At 51.3% G+C, this 27,255-nt stretch overlaps 1 pseudogene; it reads right to left on the minus strand.

The window, feature by feature from the left end:
• Positions 1 to 307: 307 nt before the first annotated feature.
• Positions 308 to 27,255, minus strand: part of LOC144597989 (fibronectin type III domain-containing protein 7-like) — a 29,820-nt pseudogene continuing 2,872 nt past the window's right edge.

Consider the following 27,255-nt stretch of genomic DNA (forward strand, 5'->3'; position numbering starts at 1 on the left):
ATATATGCATTTGGGTAGACAAGGATTGATTGGGAAGTCAGCATGTTTCGTACGTGGGAGATCGTGTCTTTACAAATCTGATTAAGTTTTTTGACGAAGGAACCAAAAAGGTTGATGAGGGCAAAGTTGTCTATATGGACCTCAGCAAGGAAGAGACAAAAGAAGCAAAATGGATAAAGACATGGCCATATGGTTCCACATGGTATTGCAAGGAATAAATTCATAAACTGAACCTGCTAGAAAAATACTGAGCCATATTATGGTAAGATAGATTAAAAGACAGAATTCCACATAATGTGTGTAGAATTTAATAATGTACATATTTCCTGATATTACCTGTTTTGGTTGTCACAGCAGAGCTTTGCGAGCTGTTACACTCCATGCGGATTGCCTCTACAGTTATATAGTAGTTCAGTCCACAGTGCACGTCAGAGACCTCACATTCAGTGCCTGTTGTATTGCAGGAGGCCCAATGGCCATTGATTCCTTGCGCTGTTACATGGTATGACTCTGAGCCATTGCTGGGATCCCAAAATACCAACATTGTGTTATTTTCACAGTTGATCTGAGCAACCACATCTTGTGGAATACAAGGCTCTACAGAAAGAAGTACAGAAAATAATTTTAATCTGTTGTAAACGTAATATTATCTATCTATCTATCTATCTATCTATCTATCTATCTATCTATCTATCTATCTATCTATCTATCTATCTATCTATCTATCTATCTATCTATCTATCTATCTATCTATCTATCTATCTATCTATCTATCTATCTATCTATCTATCTATCTATCTATCTATCTATCTATCTATCTATCTATCTATCTATCTATCTATCTATCTATCTATCTATCTATCTATCTATCTATCTATCTATCTATCTATCTATCTATCTATCTATCTATCTATCTATCTATCTATCTATCTATCTATCTATCTATCTATCTATCTATCTATCTATCTATCTATCTATCTATCTATCTATCTATCTATCTATCTATCTATCTATCTATCTATCTATCTATCTATCTATCTATCTATCTATCTATCTATCTATCTATCTATCTATCTATCTATCTATCTATCTATCTATCTATCTATCTATCTATCTATCTATCTATCTATCTATCTATCTATCTATCTATCTATCTATCTATCTATCTATCTATCTATCTATCTATCTATCTATCTATCTATCTATCTATCTATCTATCTATCTATCTATCTATCTATCTATCTATCTATCTATCTATCTATCTATCTATCTATCTATCTATCTATCTATCTATCTATCTATCTATCTATCTATCTATCTATCTATCTATCTATCTATCTATCTATCTATCTATCTATCTATCTATCTATCTATCTATCTATCTATCTATCTATCTATCTATCTATCTATCTATCTATCTATCTATCTATCTATCTATCTATCTATCTATCTATCTATCTATCTATCTATCTATCTATCTATCTATCTATCTATCTATCTATCTATCTATCTATCTATCTATCTATCTATCTATCTATCTATCTATCTATCTATCTATCTATCTATCTATCTATCTATCTATCTATCTATCTATCTATCTATCTATCTATCTATCTATCTATCTATCTATCTATCTATCTATCTATCTATCTATCTATCTATCTATCTATCTATCTATCTATCTACTATTAAAACTCAGATCTTGTGTAAATTTTTGAGAATGACCTGAACCGTACATAACATCGATTGCGGAAAAAAGGCGGACCGTAGCGCGACGGTTTTCACACCGCCTCAATCGCCAATCTCGCGCTCGCTCGGCCGTGATAATTTCATTTACTTTGGTCGCGTGATTTTTAAGTTACAGAGGTTTTAAAGCGCTGCCCCCCCCCCCCTTTTCAGGGGGGCGCTGCAGTGCAGATTTGGTCTTCAGCTTGTGACGGCTACATTGTTTCGAACATTGTTTCGAAAGTTTCCAGGATTGTTTTAAAGTGCTGATTTTTGTTATTGCAAGTCAAGTCAAGTCAAGTCAAGTCAATTATATTTGTATAGCACATTTAAAAACAACCCACGTTGACCAAAGTGCTGCACATCTGATTAGGAAATATAGTGGTCACTTGACATACACAGATCAGGAGGACGGGCCCAACGGGTAAGAGTGGGGCTGGGGGAGGAGAGAATGGGGGGTGTGGGGACGGGCCCAACGGGCACGCTTTGAACGGGCACACTTGTTCTAGTCTATCTATATACTATTAAAACTCAGATCTTGAATATATATATATTCCACTGATGTCGGCTGAATACGGTAATTCCGGCAAAACGGTGAACCGTAGCGCCACGATTTTTGTACCGCCTTAATCCCCCCCTCCCTCCCCTCCTCCCTCCTCCCTCCCTCCCTCCCTCCCCTCCTCCCGGTTACAATGGAAACCCTACAAGGACGGGCACAACGGGGAAAGAGGGGTACTGGGAAAAGGGGAGGTCCTCCTCCCTCCCCCCCTTCCCTCTCCCCTTCCCCCCTCCCCCTTCCCCTCCCTCCCTCCCCCCTCCCTCTCCCTCCCCCCTCCCCTCCCCCCTCCCATCCCACAACGGGTAAAGAGGGGTACTGGGAAAACAGGTGGTCCCCCTCCCCCCTCCCTCCCCGCCTCCCGGTTACAATGGAAACCCTACGAGGACGGGCCCAACGGGCCCACTTGGTCTAGTATATACTACTAAAACTCAGATCTTGTGTTATATATATATATAACACTGATGTCGGCTGAATACGGCAATTCCGGCAAAACGGTGAACCGTAGCGCCACGATTTTTGTACCGCCTTAATCAGCATGCGGTTCGCTGCTGGAAAATGATATTTGTATTTAATTCGGACGCATATTTTTTAAGTTACAGAGGTTTAAAAGTGCTGCCCCCCCTGATTTATCGAAGTTTTGACAGAAGGGGGGCGCTGCGGTGCGGATTGTGATGTCACAATGCCCCTGTGAGATGGACTCGAGCTGACCCCCCTTCCCCCCCCCCAGCGGTATTCAGCGTGTGACGTCACAATGCCCCTGTGCTACATTGTTGCGAAGAGCTGTCAAGTCAAGTCCATTTTATTTGTATAGCACATTTAAAAACAACCCACGTTGACCAAAGTGCTGTACATCTGATTAGGTACTAAGGAAAAAATGAAACATACAGTGGCACGCAAACAGTTCACAGCGCCTCCTCAATGAGCCTCAAACGCTAGGGAGTAGAAATAGGTTTTGAGCCTGGACTTAAAGGAGTCGATGGAGGGGGCAGTTCTGATGGGGAGAGGGATGCTCTTTCCACCCTCCCCCTCTCTCCCTCCCCCCTCCCCCCTTTCCCCCTCCCCCCCTTTCCGCCCTCCCCTTCCACCCTCCCCTCCCCTCCCCCCTCCCTCCCCCTTCCCTCCCCCCACTCCCCTTCCCCCTTCCCCCTCCCCTCCTCCCTCCACACCTCCCTCCTCCCCCCCTCCCCCTTCCCTCCCTCCCCTTCTCCCGGTTACAATGTAAACCCTACGAGGACGGGCACAATGGGGAAAGAGGGGTACTGGGAAAAGGGGAGGTCCCCCTCCCTCCGCCCTTCCCCTCCCCCCTCCCTCCCCCTCCCCCTCTCTCCCTCCCCCTCCCCCTCTCTCCCTCCCCCCTTCCCCCCTCCCCTTCCCCCCCTCCCCTCCCCTACCCCCTCCCTCCCCCTCCCCTCCTCCCTCCACACCTCTCTCTCTCCCCCTTCCCTCCCTCCCCTCCTCCCGGTTACAATGGAAACCCTACGAGGACGGGCCCAACGGGCACACTTGAGATGGGTGCTACAGTGAGAAGCACTATGTGACCGCGAATGTTTCAAAACAAGCACTTAAAAAGCACTTATCTCTTTTTAAAGTATATTTTTTTATTGCAAGTCACTTAACATACACAGATCAGCATTGGGCCCATATGCTCGTGGGCCACCGGGGCAAGTGTTTCGAAAAAAGCACTGAGAGTGTGTATGGGGAGAGAGAGAATGGGGGGGGGGGTCTGTGAATGGGGACTGGGGACAACAGGGGTCGTTGCGGAGGGGGCTTGGTGGTGGGGGAAAGAGGGGTACTGGGAAAAGGGGAGGTCCCACTTCCCCCATCAACCCCTTCCTCCCCCCTCCTTCCCACCTCCATCCCCACTCCCTCCCCCCCTCCCTCCCCCCTCAATCCCAACCTCCATCACCACTCAGCCCCTAACTCCCCCCCCTCCCTCCTTCCCTCCATCCCACCCTCCCCCACTCCCTCCCCCCTCCCTCCACCATTCCATCCCTCTCCCCCTCCCCCCTCCTTCCACCATCCCTCCACCCCTCCCGGTTACAATGGAAACCCTACAGGGACGGGCCCAACGGGGAAAGAGGGGTACTGGGAAAAGGGGAGATCCCCCTCCCTCCCCCCTTCCCCCTCCCTCCCCCCTCCCCCCCCTCCCCTCTCCCCCTCCCTCCCCCTACCCCTTCACTCCCCCCTTCCCCCCTCCCCTCCCTCCCCCCTCCTCCCTCCCCCCTCCTCCCTCCCCCTTCCCTCCCCCTTCCCTCCCTCCCCTCCTCCCGGTTACAATGGAAACCCTACGAGGACGGGCCCAACGGGGAAAGAGGGGTACTGGGAAAAGGGGAGATCCCCCTCCCTCCCTCCCCCCTCACTCCCCCTTACCTCCCCCCTACCCCCCTCCCTCCCCTCTCCCTCCCTCCTCCCCCCTTCCCCCCCTCCCCTCCCCCTCCCCTCCCCTCCTCCCTCCACACCTCCCTCCTCCCTCCCTCCCCCTCCCCTCCTCCCAGTTACAATGGAAACCCTACGAGCACGGGCCCAATGGGGAAAGAGGGGTACTGGGAAAAGGGGAGGTCCCCCTCCCTCCCCCCTCACTCCCTTCTCCCTCCCCCCTCCCTCCCCCTCCCCTTCCCCCCTCCCTCCCCTTCCCCCCTCCCCTCCCTCCCCCTCCCCCCTACCCCCTTCCCTCCCCTCTCCCTCCCTCCCTTCCCCCCTCCCCTCCCCCCCTCCCTCCCCCTCCCCTCCCCCCTCCACACCTCCCTACTCCCTCCCTCCCCCTTCCCTACCCCCACTCCCCTCCCGGTTACAATGGAAACCCTACGAGGACGGGCCCAACGGGCACACTTGTTCTAGTATACTATTAAAACTCAGATCTTGTAGGTTTGTATCAGGATTTGTGTATATATCAGTGATTCCGGCAAAACGGTAAACCGTGGCGCCACGGTTTTTGCACCGCCTTGATCACCAACCTCCCGGCTGACCGGCCGCGATATTTTCATTTAATTTGTTCGTGTGTTTTTAAAGTGACAGAGGTTTTAAAGCGCTGCCCCCCCCCATATTGAAGTTTCTATAGAGGGCGCTGCGGTGCGGATTTAGTCTTCAGCGTGTGATGTCACAATGGACAAGCAGCTGCTATTGGGTGTCTGCTCTTTACAAATTTACATCTTTTTATTTTTAACCTTTTTTTTCAAGGTCTGCAGCTGGTGACGTCACAATGCTTGTGTGAGATGCTTGCAACATTGTTGCGAAAGGCAGCTGATTGTTTTTTAAAGTTGTGTTTTTTATTGCAAGTCATTTAACATACACAGATCAGCATGGGGCCCCTATGCTCGTGGGCCACCGGGGCAAGTGTTTCGAAAAAAGAAAGGGGAGGTCCCCCTTCCCCCCTCAACCCCTCCCTCCCCCCTTCCCCTCCCCTCCCCCCTCCCTCCCCCCTCCCTCCAACTCCCCCCTTCCCCCCTCCCCTCCTACCCCTTCCCCCCTCCCCTCCCCTCCCCCCTCCATCCCCCTCCCCTCCTCCCTCCCTCCCCGCCTCCCAGTTACAATGGAAACCCTACGGGGACGGGCCCAACGGGGAAAGAGGGGTACTGGGAAAAGGGGAGGTCCCCCTCCCTCCCCCCTCCCTCCCCCCTCCCTCCCCCCCTACCCACTCCCTCCCCTCTCCCTCCCCCCTTCCCCTTCCTCCTCCCCCCTCCCCTCCTCCCTCCACACCTCCCTCCTCCCTCCCTCCCCCTTCCCTCCCTCCCCTCCTCCCGGTTACAATGGAAACCTTACGAGGTCGGGCCCATCGGGGAAAGAGGGGTACTGGGAAAAGTGGAGGTCCCCTCCCTCCCCCCTTCCCCCATCCCCTCCCTCCCCCTCCTCCCCTACCGCTCTCCCTCCCCCTCCCCCTCCCCCCCTAACCCCCTCCCTCCCCTCTCCCTCCCCTTCCCCACCCCTCCCCTCCCTCCCCCTCCCCTCCCTCCCCCTCCCCTCCTCCCTCCACACCTCCCTCCTACCTCCCTCCCCCTTCCCTCCCTCCCCTCCTCCCGGTTACAATGGAAACCCTACGAGGACGGGCCCATCGGGGAAAGAGGGGTACTGGGAAAAGGGGAGGTCCCCCTCCCTCCTTCCCCCCTCCCCACCCCCCTCCCTCCCCCTCCCCCCTACCCCTATCCCTCCCCCTCCCCTCCCTTCCCCCCCTCCCTCCCCCTCCCCTCCTCCATCCACACCTCCCTCCTCCCTCCCTCCCCCTTCCCTCCCTCCCCTCCTCCCCTCCCCTCCCCCCCTACCCCCCTCCCTCCCCTCTCCCTCCCCCCTTCCCCCCTCCCCCCTCCGCTCCCCCTCCCCTCCTCCCTCCACACCTCCCTCCTCCCTCCCTCCCCCTTCCCTCCCTCCCCTCCTCCCGGTTACAATGTAAACCCTACGAGGACGGGCCCAACGGACAAAGAGGGGTACTGGGAAAAGGGGAGGTCCCCCTCCCTCCGCCCTTCCCCTCCCCCTCCCTCTTCCCTCCCCCCCTCCCCCCCCTCTCCCTCCCCCCCTCCCCTCCCCCCTCCCCTCCCTCCCTCCCCCTCCGCTCCTCCCTCCACACCTCCCTCCTCCCTCCCTCCCCCTTCCCTCCCTCCCCTCCCGGTTACAATGGAAACCCTACGAGGACGTGCCCAACGGGGAAAGAGGGGTACTGGGAAAAGGGGAGGTCCCCCTCCCTCCCCCTTCCACCCTCCCTCCCTCCCCCCTTACCCCCACCCCTCCCCCTCTCCCTCCCCCCTCCCTCCACCTCCCCCTCCCCCCCCTTCCCCCCTTCCCCCCTCCCCCCTCCCTCCCCCTCCCCTCCTCCCTCCACACCTCCCTCCTCCCTCCCTCCCCCCTCCCTCCCTGCCTCACGGTTACAATGGAAACCCTACGAGGACGGGCCCAACGGGGAAAGGGGTGTGCTGGGGAAAGGGGGGGGTAGAGTAAGAGTGTATCTGGGGGAGAGAGAATGGGGGGGTCTGAGAATGGGGACTGGGGAGGGGGACAACAGGGGGCTTGGTGGTTTGGGAAAGAAGAGTACTGGGAAAAGGGGAGGTCCCCCTCCCTCCCCACTCTCCTCCCTCCCTCATCCCTCCCTCCCTCCCGTCCCAGCAGCGCTGACCGCCGGGAGGTGTAGTCGCCGTCGCCTCTCCCGCTGTTTGATTTCATTTATAACAAAGACATTTATTTAAAATGAGGAATGTGATTTTCATTAAGTTTGATTTTATTTATTTTAAAAAAGCTGATGCTCTATAGATAAGTTTATTTCCTTTTCAACAAAGAACGCTGTTTATTTTAAAGTAAAATAGACCCTCCCCCCCTCCCTCCCCTCTCCCTCCCCATCCCCTTCCCCCCCTTCCCCCTCCCCTCCCCCCTCCACTCCACCCTCCCCTCCCCCCTCCCTCCCCCTTCTCTCCCTCCCATCCTCCCGGTTACAATGGAAACCCTACGAGGATGGGCCCAACGGGCACACTTGTGCTAGTATAATACTAAAACTCAGATCTTGTGAATATATATATATATTTTTTTTGGGTTTGACCTGAATATATCGTATATTTATACGTAACAGCGATTGCAGCAAAACGGCGGACCGTAGCACGACGGTTTTCGCACCGCCTCAATCGCCAATCTCGCGCTCGCTCGGCCGTGATATTTTCATTTAATTTGGTCGCGTGTTTTTTAAGTTACAGATGTTTTAAAGCGCTGCCCCCCCCCTTTTTCAGGGGGGCGCTGCGGTGCAGATTTAGTTTTCAGCTTGTGGCTTGTGACGGCTACATTTGTTTCGAAAAGTTTCCAGAAAAGGATTTAGTTTTCAGCTTGTGACAGCTACATTGTTTCGAAAAGTTTCCAGAAAAGCACTGATTGTTTTGTTATTGCAAGTCAAGTCAAGTCAAGTCAAGTCAATTATATTTGTATAGCACATTTAAAAACAACCCATGTTGACCAAATTGCTGCACATCTGATTAGGAAAAAAAAAAAAAAAGGTTATAGTGGTCACTTGACATACACAGATCAGGAGGACGGGCCCAACGGGCACACTTGGAGAGTAAGAGTGGGGCTGGGGGAGGAGAGAATGGGGGGTGTGGGGACGGGCCCAACGGGCCCGCTTTGAACGGGCACACTTGTTCTAGTATAATACTAAAACTCAGATCTTGTGAATATATATATATATTTTTTTTGGGTTTGACCTGAATATATCGTATATTTATACGTAACAGCGATTGCAGCAAAACGGCGGACCGTAGCACGACGGTTTTCGCACCGCCTCAATCGCCAATCTCGCGCTCGCTCGGCCGTGATATTTTCATTTAATTTGGTCGCGTGTTTTTTAAGTTACAGAGGTTTTAAAGCGCTGCCCCCCCCCTTTTTCAGGGGGGCGCTGCGGTGCAGATTTAGTTTTCAGCTTGTGGCTTGTGACGGCTACATTTGTTTCGAAAAGTTTCCAGAAAAGGATTTAGTTTTCAGCTTGTGACGGCTACATTGTTTCGAAAAGTTTCCAGAAAAGCACTGATTGTTTTGTTATTGCAAGTCAAGTCAAGTCAATTATATTTGTATAGCACATTTAAAAACAACCCATGTTGACCAAAGTGCTGCACATCTGATTAGGAAAAAAAAAAAAAAGAAGGTTATAGTGGTCACTTGACATACACAGATCAGGAGGACGGGCCCAACGGGCACACTTGGAGAGTAAGAGTGGGGCTGGGGGAGGAGACAATGGGGGGTGTGGGGACGGGCCCAACGGGCCCGCTTTGAACGGGCACACTTGTTCTAGTATAATACTAAAACTCAGATCTTGTGAATATATATATATATATTTTTTGGGTTTGACCTGAATATATCGTATATTTATACGTAACAGCGATTGCAGCAAAACGGCGGACCGTAGCACGACGGTTTTCGCACCGCCTCAATCGCCAATCTCGCGCTCGCTCGGCCGTGATATTTTCATTTAATTTGGTCGCGTGTTTTTTAAGTTACAGAGGTTTTAAAGCGCTGCCCCCCCCCCTTTTTCAGGGGGGCGCTGCGGTGCAGGTTTAGTTTTCAGCTTGTGGCTTGTGACGGCTACATTTGTTTCGAAAAGTTTCCAGAAAAGGATTTAGTTTTCAGCTTGTGACGGCTACATTGTTTCGAAAAGCTTCCAGAAAAGCACTGATTGTTTTGTTATTGCAAGTCAAGTCAAGTCAAGTCAAGTCAATTATATTTGTATAGCACATTTAAAAACAACCCATGTTGACCAAAGTGCTGCACATCTGATTAGGGAAAAAAAAAAAGAAGGTTATAGTGGTCACTTGACATACACAGATCAGGAGGACGGGCCCAACGGGCACACTTGGAGAGTAAGAGTGGGGCTGGGGGAGGAGAGAATGGGGGGTGTGGGGACGGGCCCAACGGGCCCGCTTTGAACGGGCACACTTGTTCTAGTCTATCTATCTATATACTATTAAAACTCAGATCTTGTGTATATTTTTGAGAATGACCTGAACCGTACGTAACATCGATTGCGGAAAAAAGGCCGACCGTAGCGCGACGATTTTCGCACCGCCTCAATCGCCAATCTCGCGCTCGCTCGGCCGTGATATTTTCATTTACTTTGGTCGCGTGATTTTTAAGTTACAGAGGTTTTAAAGCGCTGCCCCCCCCCCTTTTCAGGGGGGCGCTGCAGTGCAGATTTGGTCTTCAGCTTGTGACGGCTACATTGTTTCGAACATTGTTTCGAAAGTTCCCAGGATTGTTTTAAAGTGCTGTTTTTTGTTATTGCAAGTCAAGTCAAGTCAAGTCAAGTCAATTATATTTGTATAGCACATTTAAAAACAACCCACGTTGACCAAAGTGCTGCACATCTGATTAGGAACATCTGATTAGGAAATATAGTGGTCACTTGACATACACAGATCAGGAGGACGGGCCCAACGGGTAAGAGTGGGGCTGGGGGAGGAGAGAATGGGGGGTGTGGGGACGGGCCCAACGGGCCCGCTTTGAACGGGCACACTTGTTCTAGTATACTATTAAAACTCAGATCTTGTGTAAATTTTTCGGAATGACCTGAACCGTACGTAACATCGATTGCGGAAAAAAGGCGAACCGTAGCGCCACGGTTTTCGCACCGCCTCAATCGCCAATCTCGCGCTCGCTCGGCCGTGATATTTTCACTTAATTTGGTCGCGTATTTTTTAAGTTACAGAGGTTTTAAAGCGCTGCCCCCCCCCTTTTCAGGGGGGCGCTGCGGTGCGGATTTAGTCTTCAGCGTGTGATGTCACAATGCCCCTGTGAGATGAGCTCGAGCTGACCCCCCTTCCCCCCCCCTTCAGCGTGTGATGTCACAATGGACAAGCAGCTGCTATTGGGTGTCTACTCTTTACAAATTTACATCTTTTTATTTTTAACCTTTTTTTTCAAGGTCTTCAGCTTGTGACGTCACAATGCTTGTGTGAGATGGGTTCAACATTGTTGCGAAAAGCAGCTGATTGTTTTTTAAAGTTGTGTTTTTTATTGCAAGTCACTTAACATGGGGCCCCTATGCTTGTGGGCCACCGGGGCAAGTGTTTCGAAAAAAGAAAGGGGAGGTCCCCCTTCCCCCCTCAACCCCTTCCTCCCCACTCCATCCCCACTCCCTCCCCCCCTCCTCCCCAACTCCTTCCCCATCCCTCCCCACCTCCCTCACCCCTCGGGGACGGGCCCAACGGGGAAAGAGGGGTACTGGGAAAAGGGGAGGTCCCCCTCCCTCCCCCCTTCCCCCTCCCTCCCCCCTCCATCACCGCCTCCCGGTTACAATGGAAACCCTACGAGGACGGGCCCAACGGGGAAAGAGGGGTACTGGGAAAATGGGAGGTCCCCCTCCCTCCCGCTTCCCCCCTCCCTCCACCTCCCCCCCTTCCCCCCTTCACCCCTCCCCTCCCCCCTTCCCTCCCCTCCTCCCTCCACACCTCCCTCCCTCCCCCCACCCTCCCCGCCTCCCGGTTACAATGGAAACCCTACGAGGACGGGCCCAACGGGGAAAGAGGGGCACTGGGAAAACGGGTGGTCCCCCTCCCTCCCTCCCCCCCTTCCCCCCTCCCCCCTCCCCTCCCCCCTCCACACCTCCCTCCTCCCTTCCCTCCCCCCCCACTCCCCTCCCGGTTACAATGGAAACCCTACGAGGACGGGCACAACGGGGAAAGAGGGGTACTGGGAAAAGGGGAGGTCCCCCTCCCTCCCCCTTCCCCATCCCCTCCCCCCTCCCTCCCCCCCCTACTCCCCTCCCTCCCCTCTCCCTCCCCCCTTCCCCCTCCCCCTCCCCTCCTCCCTCCACACCTCCCTCCTCCCTCCCTCCCCCTTCCCTCCCTCCCCTCCTCCCGGTTACAATGTAAACCCTACGAGGACGGGCCCAACGGTGAAAGAGGGGTACTGGGAAAAGGGGAGGTCCCCCTCCCTCCGACCTTCCCCTCCCCCTCCCTCCCCCCTCCCTCCCCCTCCCCCCCTCTCCCTTCCCCCCTCCGCCCCCCTCCCCTCCCCCTCCCCTCCCTCCCTCCCCCTCCGCTCCTCCCTCCACACCTCCCTCCTCCCTCCCTCCCCTCCCGGTTACAATGGAAACCCTACGAGGACGTGCCCAACGGGGAAAGAGGGGTACTGGGAAAAGGGGAGGTCCCCCTCCCTCCCCCTTCCACCCTCCCTCCCTCCCCCCTTCCCCCCACCCCTCCCCCTCTCCCTCCCCCCTCCCTCCACCTCCCCCTCCCCCCCTTCCCCCCTTCCCCCCTCCCTCCCTCCCCCTCCCCTCCTCCCTCCACACCTCCCTCCTCCCTCCCTCCCCCCTCCCTCCCTGCCTCACGGTTACAATGGAAACCCTACGAGGACGGGCCCAACGGGGAAAGGGGTGTGCTGGGGAAAGGGGGGGGGGGGTAGAGTAAGAGTGTATCTGGGGGAGAGAGAATGGGGGGGTCTGATAATGGGGACTGGGGAGGGGGACAACAGGGGGCTTGGTGGTTTGGGATAGAAGAGTACTGGGAAAAGGGGAGGTCCCCCTCCCTCCCCACTCTCCTCCCTCCCTCATCCCTCCCTCCCTCCCGTCCCAGCAGCGCTGACTGCCGGGAGGTGTAGTCGCCGTCGCCTCTCCCGCTGTTTGATTTCATTTATAACAAAGACATTTATTTAAAATGAGGAATGTGATTTTCATTAAGTTTGATTTTATTTATTTAAAAAAAGCTGATGCTCTATAGATAAGTTTATTTCCTTTTCAACAAAGAACGCTGTTTATTTTAAAGTAAAATAGACCCTCCCCCCCACCCCCCTCCCTCCCCTCTCCCTCCCCATCCCCCTCCCCCCCTTCCCCCTCCCCTCCCCCCTCCACTCCACCCTCCCCTCCCCCCCTCCCTCCCCCTTCCCTCCCTCCCATCCTCCCGGTTACAATGGAAACCCTACGAGGACGGGCCCAACGGGCACACTTGTGCTAGTCTATATACTATTAAAACTCACTTCTTGTTTATAAATATGTTTGTATCCTGGGTTTGTGTATGTATCACTGATTGCGGCAAAACTGTAAACCGTCGCGTCACGGTTTTTGCACCGCCTTGATCACCAACCTCCCGTCTGACCGGCCGCGATATTTTCATTTAATTTGGTCATATATTTTTTAAGTTACAGAGGTTTTAAAGCGCTGCCCCCCCTGATTTATCGAAGTTTTGACAGAAGGGGGGCGCTGCGGTGCGGATTAATCTTCATTGTGATGTCACAATGCCCCTGTGCCAAGCAGCTGCTATTGGGTGTCTGCTCTTTACAAATTTACATTTTTTAATTTTTAACCTTTTTTTCCCAAGGTCTTCAGCTTGTGACGTCACAATGCTTGTGCTACATTGTTGCGAAAAGCAAATGGTTGTTTTTTAAAGTTGTGTTTTTAATTGCAAGTCACTTAACATACACAGATCAGCATGGGGCCCCTATGCTCGTGGACCACCGGGGCAAGTGTTACGAAAAAAGAAAGGGGAGGTCCCCCTTCCCCCCTCAACCCCTTCCTCCCCACTCCTTCCCACCTCCATCCCCACTCCCTCCCCCCCTCCTCCCCAACTCCCTCCCCATCCCTCCCCACCTCCCTCACCCCTCGGGGACGGGCCCAACGGGGAAAGAGGGGTACTGGGAAAAGGAGAGGTCCCCCTCCCTCCCCCCTCCCCCCTTCCCCCTTCCCCCTCCCTCCCCCCTCCCTCCCCCCTCCCTCCCCCTCCCTCCACCTCCCCCCCTTCCCCCCTCCCCCCCTTCCCCTCCCACCCCTTCCCCCCTCCCCTCCCCCCCTCCATCCCCCTCCCCTCCTCCATCCCTCCCCCCTCCCTCCCCACCTCCCGGTTACAATGGAAACCCTACGAGGACGGGCCCAACGGGGAAAGAGGGGTACTGGGAAAAGGGGAGGTCCCCCTCCCTCCTCCCTCCCCTCTCCCTCCACCTCCCCCTCTTCCCCCCTCCCCTTCCCCCCTCCCCTCCCCCCTTCCCTCCCCTCCTCCCTCCACACCTCCCTCCTCCCTCCCTCCCCCCTCCCTCCCCGCCTCCCGGTTACAATGGAAACCCTACGAGGACGGGCCCAACGGGGAAAGAGGGGTACTGGGAAAACGGGTGGTCCCCCTCCCTCCCCCCTTCCCCCCCCCTCCCCTCCCCTCCCCCACTCCCTCCCCCTCCCCTCCCCCCTCCCTCCTCCCTTCCCTCCCCCCCACTCCCCTCCCGGTTACAATGGAAACCCTACGAGGGCGGGCCCAACGGGGAAAGAGGGGTACTGGGAAAAGGGGAGGTCCCCCTCCCTCCCCCCTCCCTACCTCCCTCCATCCTCTCTCCCTCCCCCCTCCCCTCCCCTCCTCCCTCCCCCCTCCCTCCCCCTCCCCCCTCCCTCCCCCTCCCCTCCCCTCCACTCCTCCCTCCCTCCCCCTCCCCCTCCCCTCCCCCCTCCCCTCCCCTCCTCCCTCCCTCCCCCTCCCCCTCCCCCCCTCCCTTCCTCCCTCCCTCCCCCTTCCCTCCCCCCCACTCCCCTCCCGGTTACAATGGAAACCCTACGAGGACGGGCCCAACGGGCACACTTGTGCTATTATACTATTAAAACTCACTTCTTGTTTATAAATATGTTTGTATCCTGGGTTTGTGTATACATCAGTGATTGCGGCAAAACTGTAAACCGTCGCGTCACGGTTTTTGCACCGCCTTGATCACCTACCTCCCGTCTGACCGGCCGCGATATTTTCATTTAATTTGGTCATATATTTTTTAAGTTACAGAGGTTTTAAAGCGCTGCCCCCCCTGATTTATCGAAGTTTTGACAGAAGGGGGGCGCTGCGGTGCGGATTAATCTTCATTGTGATGTCACAATGCCCCTGTGCCAAGCAGCTGCTATTGGGTGTCTGCTCTTTACAAATTTACATTTTTTGATTTTTAACCTTTTTTTTCCAAGGTCTTCAGCTTGTGACGTCACAATGCTTGTGCTACATTGTTGCGAAAAGCAAATGGTTGTTTTTTAAAGTTGTGTTTTTAATTGCAAGTCACTTAACATACACAGATCAGCATGGGGCCCCTATGCTCGTGGGCCACCGGGGCAAGTGTTACGAAAAAAGAAAGGGGAGGTCCCCCTTCCCCCCTCAACCCCTTCCTCCCCACTCCTTCCCACCTCCATCCCCACTCCCTCCCCCCCTCCTCCCCAACTCCCTCCCCATCCCTCCCCACCTCCCTCATTCCTCGGGGACGGGCCCAACGGGGAAAGAGGGGTACTGGGAAAAGGAGAGGTCCCCCTCCCTCCCCCCTTCCCCCTCCCTCCCCCCTCCATCCCCCTCCCTCCACCTCCCCCCCTTCCCCCCTTCCCCCCTTCCCCTCCCACCCCTTCCCCCCTCCCCTCCCCCCCCTCCATCCCCCTCCCCTCCTCCATCCCTCCCCCCTCCCTCCCCACCTCCCGGTTACAATGGAAACCCTACGAGGACGGGCCCAACGGGGAAAGAGGGGTACTGGGAAAAGGGGAGGTCCCCCTCCCTCCTCCCTTCCCCCCTCCCTCCCCTCTCCCTCCACCTCCCCCTCTTAACATACACAGATCAGCATTGGGCCCCTATGCTCGTGGGCCACCGGGGCAAGTGTTTCGAAAAAAGCACTGAGAGTGTGTCTGGGGGAGAGAGAATGGGGGGGGTCTGAGAATGGGGACTGGGGAGGGGGACAACAGGGGTCGTTGCGGAGGGGGCTTGGTGGTGGGGGAAAGAGGGGTACTGGGAAAAGGGGAGGTCCCACTTCCCCCCCTCAACCCCTTCCTCCCCCCTCCTTCCCACCTCCATCCCCACTCCCTCCCCCCCTCCCTCCCCCCTCAATCCCAACCTCCATCACCACTCAGCCCCTAACTCCCCCCCTCCCTCCTTCCCTCCATCCCACCCTCCCCCACTCCCTCCCCCCTCCCTCCACCCTTCCATCCCTCTCCCCCTCCCCCTCCTTCCACCCTCCCTCCCCCCTCCCGGTTATAATGGAAACCCTACGGGGACGGGCCCAACGGGGAAAGAGGGGTACTGGGAAAAGGGGAGATCCCCCTCCCTCCCCTCCCCCCTACCCCCTCCCCCTTCCCTCCCCCCTTCCCCCCTCCCCTTCCCCCCTCCCTCCCCCTCCCCTCCTCCCTCCACACCTCCCTCCCCCCCTCCCGGTTACAATGGAAACCCTACGAGGACGGGCCCAACGGGGAAAGAGGGGTACTGGGAAAAGGGGAGGTCCCCCTTCCCCCCTCAACCCCTTCATCCCCCCTCCTTCCCACCTCCATCCCCACTCCCTCTCCCCCTCCTCCCCCTCCCTCCCCAACTCCCTCCCCCCTCCCTCCCCCCTCCCCCCTAACTCCCCCCTTCCCTCCATCCCTCCCTCCCCCAATCCCTCCCCCCCTCCCTCCACCCTTCCATCCCTCTCCCCCTCCTTCCACCCTCCCTCCCCCCCTCCCGGTTACAATTGAAACCCTACGAGGATGGGCCCAACGGGGAAAGAGGGGTACTGGGAAAAGGGGAGGTCCCCCTCCCTCCCCCCTTCCCCTCCCCCTCCCTCCCCCTCCCTCCCCCTCCCTCCCCCTCCCTCCCCCTCCCCCCTACCCCCTCCCTCCACTCCCCCCTCCCTCCCCTCCCCTCCTCCCTCCACACCTCCCTCCTCCCTCCCTCCCCCTTCCCTCCCTCCCCTCCTCCCGGTTACAATGGAAACCCTACGAGGACGGGCCCAACGGGGAAAGAGGGGTACTGGGAAAAGGGGAGGTCCCCCTCCCTCCCCCCTCCCCCCCTACCCCCCTCCCTCCCCTCTCCCTCCCCCCTCCCTTCCCCCCTCCCCTCCCCCCTCCCCCTCCCCTCCACACCTCCACACCTCCCTCCTCCCTCCCCCCCACTCCCCTCCCGGTTACAATGGAAACCCTACGAGGACGGGCCCAACGGGCACACTCGTGCTAGTATAACTATAAAGTGCATATTATCAAATCTTACAATGGAAGTAGGGAAATGTGACAGTTATTTGTTCAGATCAAGCTGCTAAATCAATGAGACAAGGCGCTGATTATCTTTGTTGCAAAATATGTAATATTGAACCTTGTCATTGGGAACCCATGAGAGCATTTCCTGTACGGCAGTGAGTCACTGCTGTCTACTGTACTTTGAACCTTCTCTCTATTACTCTCCATAGCCACGAGGGACTGCATATGCAAATGACCCATCAATGTCACAACAAATACATACATTTCCAAAACCTCAACAAACACTGAAACAATCCAGAAAGCAAGGTCCTCAAATTGAAAGACTGTTGCACCCTGCCTATTGCATTGTGCTTACCAGATAAGACGCCAATCCCATTGCTCAATTAAAGCACGAATGAGAGAAACATCCTCTACCTGACGTGATTAACTGTTGCCCAATTGAATTAACTGCTGCCCTATGCCAATTTTCATTTTACTAATTGTTTGGTGTTGGATAATGATCTACAATTCTGTCATGCTATGCAATTTTCTTCTTGCATTTTTGATGCTCTTTCTGTTTATTTTATTGAAAAAGGAAAGAATGGTTACCTGTTTGAATTTCAAAAGCAGAACTAGGTAAACTGGTGCAATTCTCGTCCATTGCTAGGACACTTATATTGCACATCTGGCCACATGGGAGGCCGATGATCTCACAGTTTGCCTCTGTTGTATTGCATGAGTACCAGTCGCCTTCTATTCCATTTGCCATGACCATGTAGAACACTGCACCTTCACTCTGCTCCCACCACACTACCATCCTGCGTGTTGGACAGTCCAAATGTGCACTCACATTCTGGGGACTGCAGGGAGCTGAAGAGACAAAAGAAGCAATATGGATAAAGACATGGCCATATTTTTACTTAAATCCAAAATTATGCTCATACAAATAGAAAATGAGAAGATTTTAGAATAAACTCTTTTATGGATTGACTTTGTGAATTTACCAATTTCTGTTGACTTTCTTGTGGATTAAATGTCGCAGTCAGTGAAAACATCTAAATGTCGCAGTCAGATGAACTGGTGGTGTATATACAGTAAATGATAAACTCTTATATTGTGGATAGCATGCCATAAAATAATGAGTTACCTGTCTGAATTTCGATTGAAGAACTCACAGAGTGGTTACAAGTCCTGTCCGAAGCTACAACATACACAGAATATATCTGGCCACAGAGTAACGCGGGTGTTCTACAGGATGTTTCTGATGCGCTGCACGAGACATGGTTCCCATCAGCTCCTTCCGCAATGGCAGTGTACCTCAGTGCTCCTTTACTGTGGTCCCACATTACCATTGCTGTATTGAGTTTACAGTCCAATTGTGCTTTGACATTATGAGGATCACAAGCGACTGAAAATAAAATAGAAAATTAAAATGTCAGACAACGGATCAGATGAACTAAGTTATCGATAATATTGTTGAAATTTCATATTGTAAAATCACAGAAATGGTTTGCAAGTTAACGTTTCAGAGTTGATGTGATCCTAAAGGGCAGTGGCAGCTTGGATATGAAATTGACTAGAATTCGGAGGTCACGCTGAATGGCTGTTTATTAAACGGTAGCGAAGTATGCCACAGTGTCCCTCCAGAATTAGGATTACATTCACTAATAAATTTTAGAGATTAACATTTTAGACATACATGTACAAATCTGCTAAAGAAGCAAAATTTAGCATATGGCCAACAGCATGATGGGGAAGGACTTCAGTTGTGAGAGGGATGGACATACAGAGCACTGACAATATCAGGTGATCCTGTCATATGAGGATAGATTGGCGGGACTGTCATATGAAGAAAGATTGGCGGGACTGTCATGTGAAGAAAGATTGGCAGAACTGTCATATGAGGAAAGATTGGTGGGACTGTCATACGAGGAAAGATTGGCGGGACTGTCATATGAGGAAAGATTGGCGGGACTGTCATATGAGGAAAGATTGGAAACACTGGGCTTGTATTCACTGGAGTTTAGAAGGATGAGAGGGGATCGTATAGAGACGTATAAAATTATGAAAGGACTGGACAAGCTGGGAGCAGGAAAAATGTTCCCAATTTTGGGGGAGTCCAGAACCAGGGGCCACAGTCTAAGAATAAAGGGGAGGCCATTTAAAACGGTGAGAAAAAACGTTTTCACCCAGAGAGTTGTGAATTTGTGGAATTCTCTGCCACAGATGGCCGTAGAGGCCAATTCACTGGATGAATTTAAAAGAGAGTTAGACAGAGCTCTAGGGGCTAGTGGAATCAAGGGGTATGGGGTGAAGGCAGGCACGGGTTAATGATTGTGGATGATGCCATGATCACAATGAATGGCTGTGCTGGCTCGAAGGGCCAAATGGCCTCCTCCTGCACCTATTTTCTATGTTTCTATGTTTCTATCCATTCTAGATGGAAAGGTGAGGAGAAGCAATACGAAAAATAAATGGTACAATCTTAACATGGGTGCAGGAACAGATAAAACACAGGGTTGAGAAACAAGAATGTTTGAAGATAAACTTTCCTTGTGAACTAGCATTTATTCCTATATTTTTCAGTGTTTGTGCATAGCCGACATTACTTGCACATCCCTAATTGCCTTGGGAAGGTGATGGTGAGCTGCCTTGGTGAACTGCTGCAGAGGTCCTTCTGCTGAAGGCACGCTCATAATGTTTAGGGAGACAGTTCCAGGACGTCGCGTGGACGTCGAAAGCTCGTAGGCCCCTGGGTGGGGGCCGACATCGGGAGCTCCGGCAACGGCAGCGTCTTCGCCCACCCCGGATCGCGGGGCTTGGGTCAGCCCGCAGCGGACCTTTCACCGTCCGGCGTGGCCTGGAACCGGCCGCGGGATTTTTCTCCGCCCGGCGGGGGCTTCAATGTCGGGAGCCCCGACCGTCCCGATGTGCAGCGGCGGCGTCTTCGCTCGCCCCTGATCGCAGGGCTGAGTCGGCCCGCTGCGGACCTTTCACCGTCTGGCGCGGCCTGGAACGTGGCAACTACAACAGCCTGACCGCGGGAGAAGGCGGCATGGGAAGAGAAAAGACATTCTGGCCTTCCATCACAGTGACTGGAGGTGACTGGAGGAGACTCACTGTGATGGATGTTTCTTTTGTTTTGTTTGTGTTGGTTGTGATTGGGTGCGAAATTGTTTATTTTTATTGCTCTATTGCTGGACTGTGGGTGACCTTTCATTTCACTGCACATCTTGTATGTGTATGTGACAAATAAACTTGACTTGACTTGACTTAGAACCAGCAATGATGGGAGAGTAGCAAGTAATTTTCAAGTCCGGGTTTGCGACTTAGTTTATTTCCAACTTACGAACAGTTTGGATTATGAACAGTTTTCAGGAACAGAACTCTATCATAACTCTATCGGGGACTGCCTTCTATAAAATATTTTGAAAAATGTTTAACACAAGCAAAGTTAATAAAATTGAGCAGTATCACATTGATGTATTGTCAATGGACTATGAGACCATTTGCTGACCTGTTATAAAGGTTTTTACGGAAATGAGCAATACCTGCATGTACATTCACCACTGCTGTCTGGGGTCTCCTGCAGATCTCATCTGTTGCTAGAACAGAGATTGTATAATATTCACCACACTGCAACTCTTGTGTTTGAGCCCTTGTATCACTTGTGTTGAATGAAGCGGTTTCTCTTTGACTGTCTCGAACAGTCACCGTGTATAACTTTGCTCCATCAGCTTCATCCCACCAGAAAGATATTATATTCAATTCACAATCCAGCTCAGCTGTGAGATTCTCAGGAATGCAGGGTGCTATTCAGAAAGCACAAATTAATATCAATTCGCTTGCCGTCTTGTAAATAAACACAATGACTAAACATCAAAATTATTTCCTTGCTGGGATGTTATTTACCAGTTTGTATTTGTACAGAAGTACTTGAAATGCCGTGCCGGCTGTAACTCAGTGTTGTTACGGTTATGTTGTAGGATTGTCCACAGTGTAAATCCAGCATTTCATAGCGTGTGTCTGTGGTATTGTCTGAGTGTGTATGCCCATCACTTCCTTCAGCTGTTACATCGTACGAGATCGCCCCATCAGTTCTTCCCCACGATATCACCACTCTATTGGAGGTACAGTCCACGTTGGCAATGATTTCATCTGGGGCGCAAGGTGCTGTAGAAAAGGAAATACAAGGATGAAAATGCCATGCTTGCAGCTCACTGAATTCAAATACCAATAAAGCCATGGTAATGAAATTCCATGTTTGCTTGTTCAATTTAATCACGTTAGATGCAAAGAACTTCCAGGGAAGAGTCACTAAAGTTTTCACCTAGTTCAAACCCTAATTAGTCAGCTTGAAGAAGGGTCTCGACCCAAAACCACACACGTTCCTTCTCCCCAGAGATGCAGTCTGTCCCGTTGACTTACTCCAGAATTTTGTTGCTATCTCTAGTCCTGCCGGTTGAATCTTGGCATTAATGTTACCACGCAGTACGAAAAGGACTCTGATTCCAGATTTCTTGGAGAATTGCTGGGATCCACAGAGCCTGGTGAAGAATGCACCACCAAAGGCTGACTGGGATTGAAATTAGCAAAGCATGGGAGTGGACTCTTGTAGCATCTATGGGAGCGACAGGCCATCATACTGATGATAGGAAGCTCAGAGACACACACTGCAATGATTAAACTGGATCAGATGATGATTTTGTGGTGATGATTTCATTTAAGTTCACTTGCTTCTGAAGTTGGCACATCAGAATGATGGCTAATTGATCAGTCCAGTGTCTGGCTGTAACAGTGAGTGGCTGATCACTAATTCTGTATTTTTTCAGTACTGCATTCATTTTTAATTCTACCCACCCAATTGTAAATTTAGCAGGAGGACAATTTAAAATGAGATGTGTAGGAAGGAACTGAAGATAGAAACACAATGCTGTAGTAACTCAGTGGGACAGGCAGCAAATCTGGAGAGAAGGAATGGGTGACGTTTTGGGTCGAGACCCTTCTTCAGTCTAAAATGAGACGATTGGGTACAGCTGGGCTATTGCCCAATGCATTGCGAGTCACTGCAAACTTGTTATAACAACACATCATGGCAGCATATTGTCGTAGACAGTGAAGATGGCTATCAAGATTTACTGTGGAAACTTGATCTGCTGAGCAAGTGATGCAGAGAATGGCAAATGAAGTTTAATTCAGGCAAGATGTGAGGTGCTACAAAGGACCTTCAAAGTGAACGGCAGGGCCCTGGGGAGTGCTGTGGAGCAGAGGCATCTTTAGGTTTTAGTTTTAGAGATACAGTGTGGAAACAGGCCCTTCGGCCCACCAAGTCCATGCCGACCGCCGATCATCCCCGACACTATGGACAATTTACAGAAGCCAATTAACCAACAAGCCTGCACATCTTTAGAATGTGGGAGGAAACCAGAGCCTAACTGGAGAAAACCCATGCGGTCACAGGGAGAACGTGCAAACTCCATACAGAGAGCCAATAGACAATAGACAATAGACAATAGGTGCAGGAGGAGGCCATTCGGCCCTTCGAGCCAGCACCGCCATTCAATGTGATCATGGCTGATCATTCTCAATCAGTACCCCGTTCCTGCCTTCTCCCCATACCCCCTGACTCCGCTATCCTTAAGAGGTCTATCTAGCTCTCTCTTGAATGCATTCAGAGAATTGGCCTCCACTGCCTTCTGAGGCAGAGAATTCCACAGATTCACAACTCTCTGACTGAAAAAGTTTTTCCTCATCTCCGTTTTAAATGGCCTATCCCTTATTCTTAAACTGTGGCCCCTGGTTCTGCACTCCCCCAAAATTGGGAACATGTTTCCTGCCTCTAACGTGTCCAGCCCCTTAATAATCTTATATGTTTCGATAAGATCCCCTCTCATCCTTCTAAATTCCAGTGTATACAAGCCTAGTCGCTCCAGTCTTTCAACATATGACAATCCAGCCATTCCGGGAATTAACCTAGTAAACCTACGCTGCACGCCCTCAATAGCAAGAATATCCTTCCTCGAGTTTGGAGACCAAAACTGCACACAGTACTCCAGGTGCGGTCTCACTCCCTTAGTAAGGATCGAATCCGGGTCCCTGGGGCTGTTGGGTGGCAAATCTAGTACAAGGACAAAGTTCTCTGAAAGTGGAGTCACAAGTAAATAGGAAGGCGGAAGGATTTTGACTTGCTGGACTTCAGCAGCCAGGAACCTGAGTATAGAAGTTGGGATGTTATGTTGCAGATGTTCCAGTTATTGGTGAGGCCACACATGGAGAATAGTTTTAGGAAGGAACTGCAGATGCTGGTTTAAACCGAAGATAGACTCAAAACGCTGGAGTAACTCAGCGAGACAGGCAGCATCTCTGGATAGAAGGAATGTGTGACGTTTCGGGTCGGGACCCTTCTTCAGAGAGCAGTGTTCAGTTTTGGTCACTCTACCATTAGAAAGATACTAAGGTGGGTTAAGATGGAAACATTACAAAGAAGATTTACGAGAATGTTGCCAGGACTCACTGGCCTGAGCTAAGGAAAAGGTGGGGCAGGTTATTCCTTGGAGCGCAGGAACCTCAGGGGTGATCTTATCGGGGTGCATAAAATTATGAACGGCATGGATAGAATGAATGCACATTCACGCATGTGGTCTTTTACCAGAGCAGGAAAATCAAGAACTAGAGGGCATAGGTTTAAGGTGAGAGGTGAAAGATTAATAGGATTCTGAGAGGCAACTTTCTTCCCCATAGAGGGTGGTGGGTACACGGAATGTGCTGCGAGAGGAAGGAGTGAGGCCGATACAATAACAGCATTGAAAAAACATTTTGACAGGTACATGGATCGGAAAGACTTAGAGTGACTTAGAGTAAATGTGGTCAACTGGCTTAGATGAGACACCTTGGTTGGCATAAGGGCTTATTTCCATGTTGAACCTGTGATGCCTGTTCTAGTTAGAAGATACTGAAGAGCATTTTTAAAGTCGTGTGCTTTGATGTATCACTAAGGATTTGTCTTTAAATCCCCTTCACATTCCCATGCTGACCTTTCTGTCCTGGGCCTCTTCCATTGACAGAGTGAGGCCACACACAAAATGGAGGAACAGCACCTCATATTCCGCTTGGGTACCTTACAACCTAACAGTTTGAACATTGACTTCTACATTTTTAGGTAACTATCCTACAAACTGCCTCCCCCCACTTCTCCCTCTTCCCCTGCCTCTCTTCCCAATGCCCCATCTGGACGCACATCCATTTGTCCCCTCCCCCTCTCCTTCCACCGATACTCCTAACTCCGGCATCTCAATTCGCACTTCTGCTGTCCTTATCTCAACCATCTGCCTATCAAAATCCCTACCTCTACTGTATCCACTTATCACTCGACAGGCTTTGTCCTGCCCCCCTCCTTTCCAGCATTCTGCACGGTACGGCACGGTAGCGCAGCGGTAGAGTTGCTGCTTTACAGCGAATGCAGCGCCGGAGACTCAGGTTCGATCCTGACTACGGGTGCTGCACTGTAAGGAGTTTGTACATTCTCCCCGTGACCTGCGTGGGTTTTCTCCGAGATCTTCGGTTTCCTCCCACACTCCAAAGACGTACAGGTATGTAGGTTAATTTGCTGGGTAAATGTAAAAATTGTCCCTAGTGGGTGTAGGATAATGTTAATGTGCGGGGATCACTGGGCGGCACGGACTTGGAGGGCCGAAAAGGCCTGTTTCCGGCTGTATATATATGATATGATATGATATGATATGTTACCTGACCCATTGAGTCACTCTGTCACTTTGTGTCTTTTTCTGTCTTTTATCACCTTTTCTAAACAGATAATTCAGAGATCACAGTGCATAGCTTGGCTGCCCAGTTTGCCCTGACTGCGTAACTTCCAAAATAATCTCTTCATTGCAAAGTCTGTCATGGTTTCCTGAGGAGATGACGTGTTCTTTAAAGACTGCTAAACTCATTCTAGACCCATGACAGCGTGGCCGGACACTGTTCCAACTCCATCTTTAAATTCTCCGATGACACCACCATTGTTGGACAAAATAGCGGGTAATGATGAGTCAGTGTCTAGGAGGGAGATCGATCGTCTGATTGAATGGTTCCAAACCAACAACCCCAAAGAGCTGATGGTTGAATTTGGAAGAAGAAGGCCGAGGATCCACAAATCTGTCTTCATGGGCAGGCCGGTGGTGGAGAGAGTCAACAACTTCAAGTTCCTGGGCAGGGTCCAGGACAGTTCTCTGAGGATCTGTCCTGGACCCAGCACATTGATGCGATCCTAAAGAAAGCCCTTCAATGCCTCTATTTCCTTAGCAGATTGAGGTGATTGGAGAGATCGTTGTAAAGCGACTCTCGAGAAGTGGGGTTACATAGACACTGAAGATGTCATCTGCATATGTGGCACTGAACCACAAACTATGGAGCACCCATTGAGATGTCCTCTATTGGAGCACGAATGCAAAGCTGAGAACCTCACAGAGAACAATGATATTGCTTAGAGTCGTGTTCAGTTTTGGCTGAAACACAATATCTAGCATGTGTGGACATGATAAGAAGAAGAGGAAGGAGATTGGATTTGGCAAGAAACACTCTATGGAACTTCTACAGGTGACTTGGACAGGTTGAGTGAATGGGCGGATGCATGGCAGATGCAGTTTAATGTGGATAAGTGTGAGGTTATCCACTTTGGTGGTAAGAATAGGAAGGCAGAGTATTATCTGAATGGTGTCAAGTTAGGAAAAGGGGACGTACAATGAGATCTGGGTGTCCTAGTGCATCAGTCACTGAAAGGAAGCATACAGGTACAGCAGGCATTGAAGAAAGCCAATGGAATGTTGGCCTTCGTAACAAGAGGAGTTGAGTATAGGAGCAAAGAGGTCCTTCTGCAGTTGTACAGGGCTCTAGCGAGACCGCACCTGGAGTACTGTGTGCAGTTTTGGTCTCCAAATTTGAGGAAGGATATTCTTGCTATTGAGGGCGTGCAGCGTAGGTTTACTAGGTTAATTCCCGGAATGGCGGGACTGTCATATGTTGAAAGACTGGAGCAACTAGGCTTGTATACACTGGAATTTAGAAGGATGAGAGGGGATCTTATCGAAACGTATAAGATTATTAAGGGGTTGGACACGTTAGAGGCAGGAAACATGTTCCCAATGTTGGGGGAGTCCAGAACAAGGGGCCACAGTTTAAGAATAAGGGGTAGGCCATTTAGAACTGAGATGAGGAATCTCACAGTGTGGAACTTTTTCAGTCAGAGTTGTGAATCTGTGGAACTCTCTGCCTCAGAAGGCAGTGGAGACCAATTCTCTGAATGCATTCAAGAGAGAGCTGGATAGAGCTCTTAAGGATAGCGGAGTCAGGGGGTATGGGGAGAAGGCAGGAACGGGGTACTGATTGAGAATGATCAGCCATGATCACATTGAATGGCGGTGCGTACAGTCTCGAAGGGCCGAATGGCCTCCTCCTGCCCCTATTGTCTATTGTCTACAGGGCAGAGAGCATATCAACTTGTTGAATCATAGCCTGGGTTTGTCATCTCGAATGGCCAGGAATGAAGGAGCCAATCATCAGGCTATTGAACACTACAAACACCAGCTAAACCTAGAAACTGTCTTAGTTGCAGCAGGAACTTTGGACTTTTATTTTGTTTCACACGAACATCGTTTTTTAAAATTGAACTTCTTTATGTTTGTTTAGCATGTCATCTATTGAGTACTGTGTTAAACATCTGTTATACTGCTGCAAGTAAGAATTTCATTGTTCTATTTCGGTGCTTATGACAATTAAACACTCCTGACTATCGAAATTCTCTTTCTTTGTTACCTGTATGAATTTCAGAACGTGAGCTTTGGAGACTGCTGCAGGTTTCCCCAAATGCGAGCACGGAGATGCTGTACGTTTGGCTGCAGTGGAGATCTGGGATTAGACAGTTTGTGTCGAATGTGGTACAAGTGGCCATGTGTCCATCGCTGCCCTCCGCTGTTGCAGTGTACCACACTGTGAGATTACTCAGCTCCCACGTTACAAACGCAGTGAGGGCAGCACAATCAGCTTGTACGTTCTGAGGGGGACAAGGGGCTTTTGGAGAGGAGGAAAGATATGAATTAATATAATGAGTGCAGTATTTCAAAAATAGATGTCGGACTTTGTGGCACACTAGGCCATTCAGACCCTCATGTCTTTTCTGACATCAAATAGATCAATGCCGATACAGCGTGAAAAACTGCCCTTCAGCCCAACTTGCCCACACTGGCCAACATGTCCCAGCTACACTAGTCCCACCTGCCTGCGTTTGGCCCATATCCCTCCAAAGCTGTCCTATCCATGTACCTGTCTGTTTCTTCAACATTTCTTTTTCAATCGCACCATGGGTCCATTTACCTTAGTGTCCTCATGTAATAGAATCAATCAATTCGAATTTTGAATATGTCAATTAATCTAACCTCAATAACTCATTGGGGCAGAGAAATCTAGACTTCTGTTGATGTGCCATTATAATATCAGACCTTATCCCTGAAAGATCTTATTCAGCATTTTACACTGATTCTCTGTTGCAAAGGTTTCCTTCACCACAGGAATTAGTTTCTATCTCCCTGGACAAATCCTTTAATCTTTT

The sequence above is a fragment of the Rhinoraja longicauda genome, chromosome 11 (genome assembly GCF_053455715.1).
Source record: "Rhinoraja longicauda isolate Sanriku21f chromosome 11, sRhiLon1.1, whole genome shotgun sequence".
Taxonomy (NCBI): domain Eukaryota; kingdom Metazoa; phylum Chordata; class Chondrichthyes; order Rajiformes; family Arhynchobatidae; genus Rhinoraja; species Rhinoraja longicauda.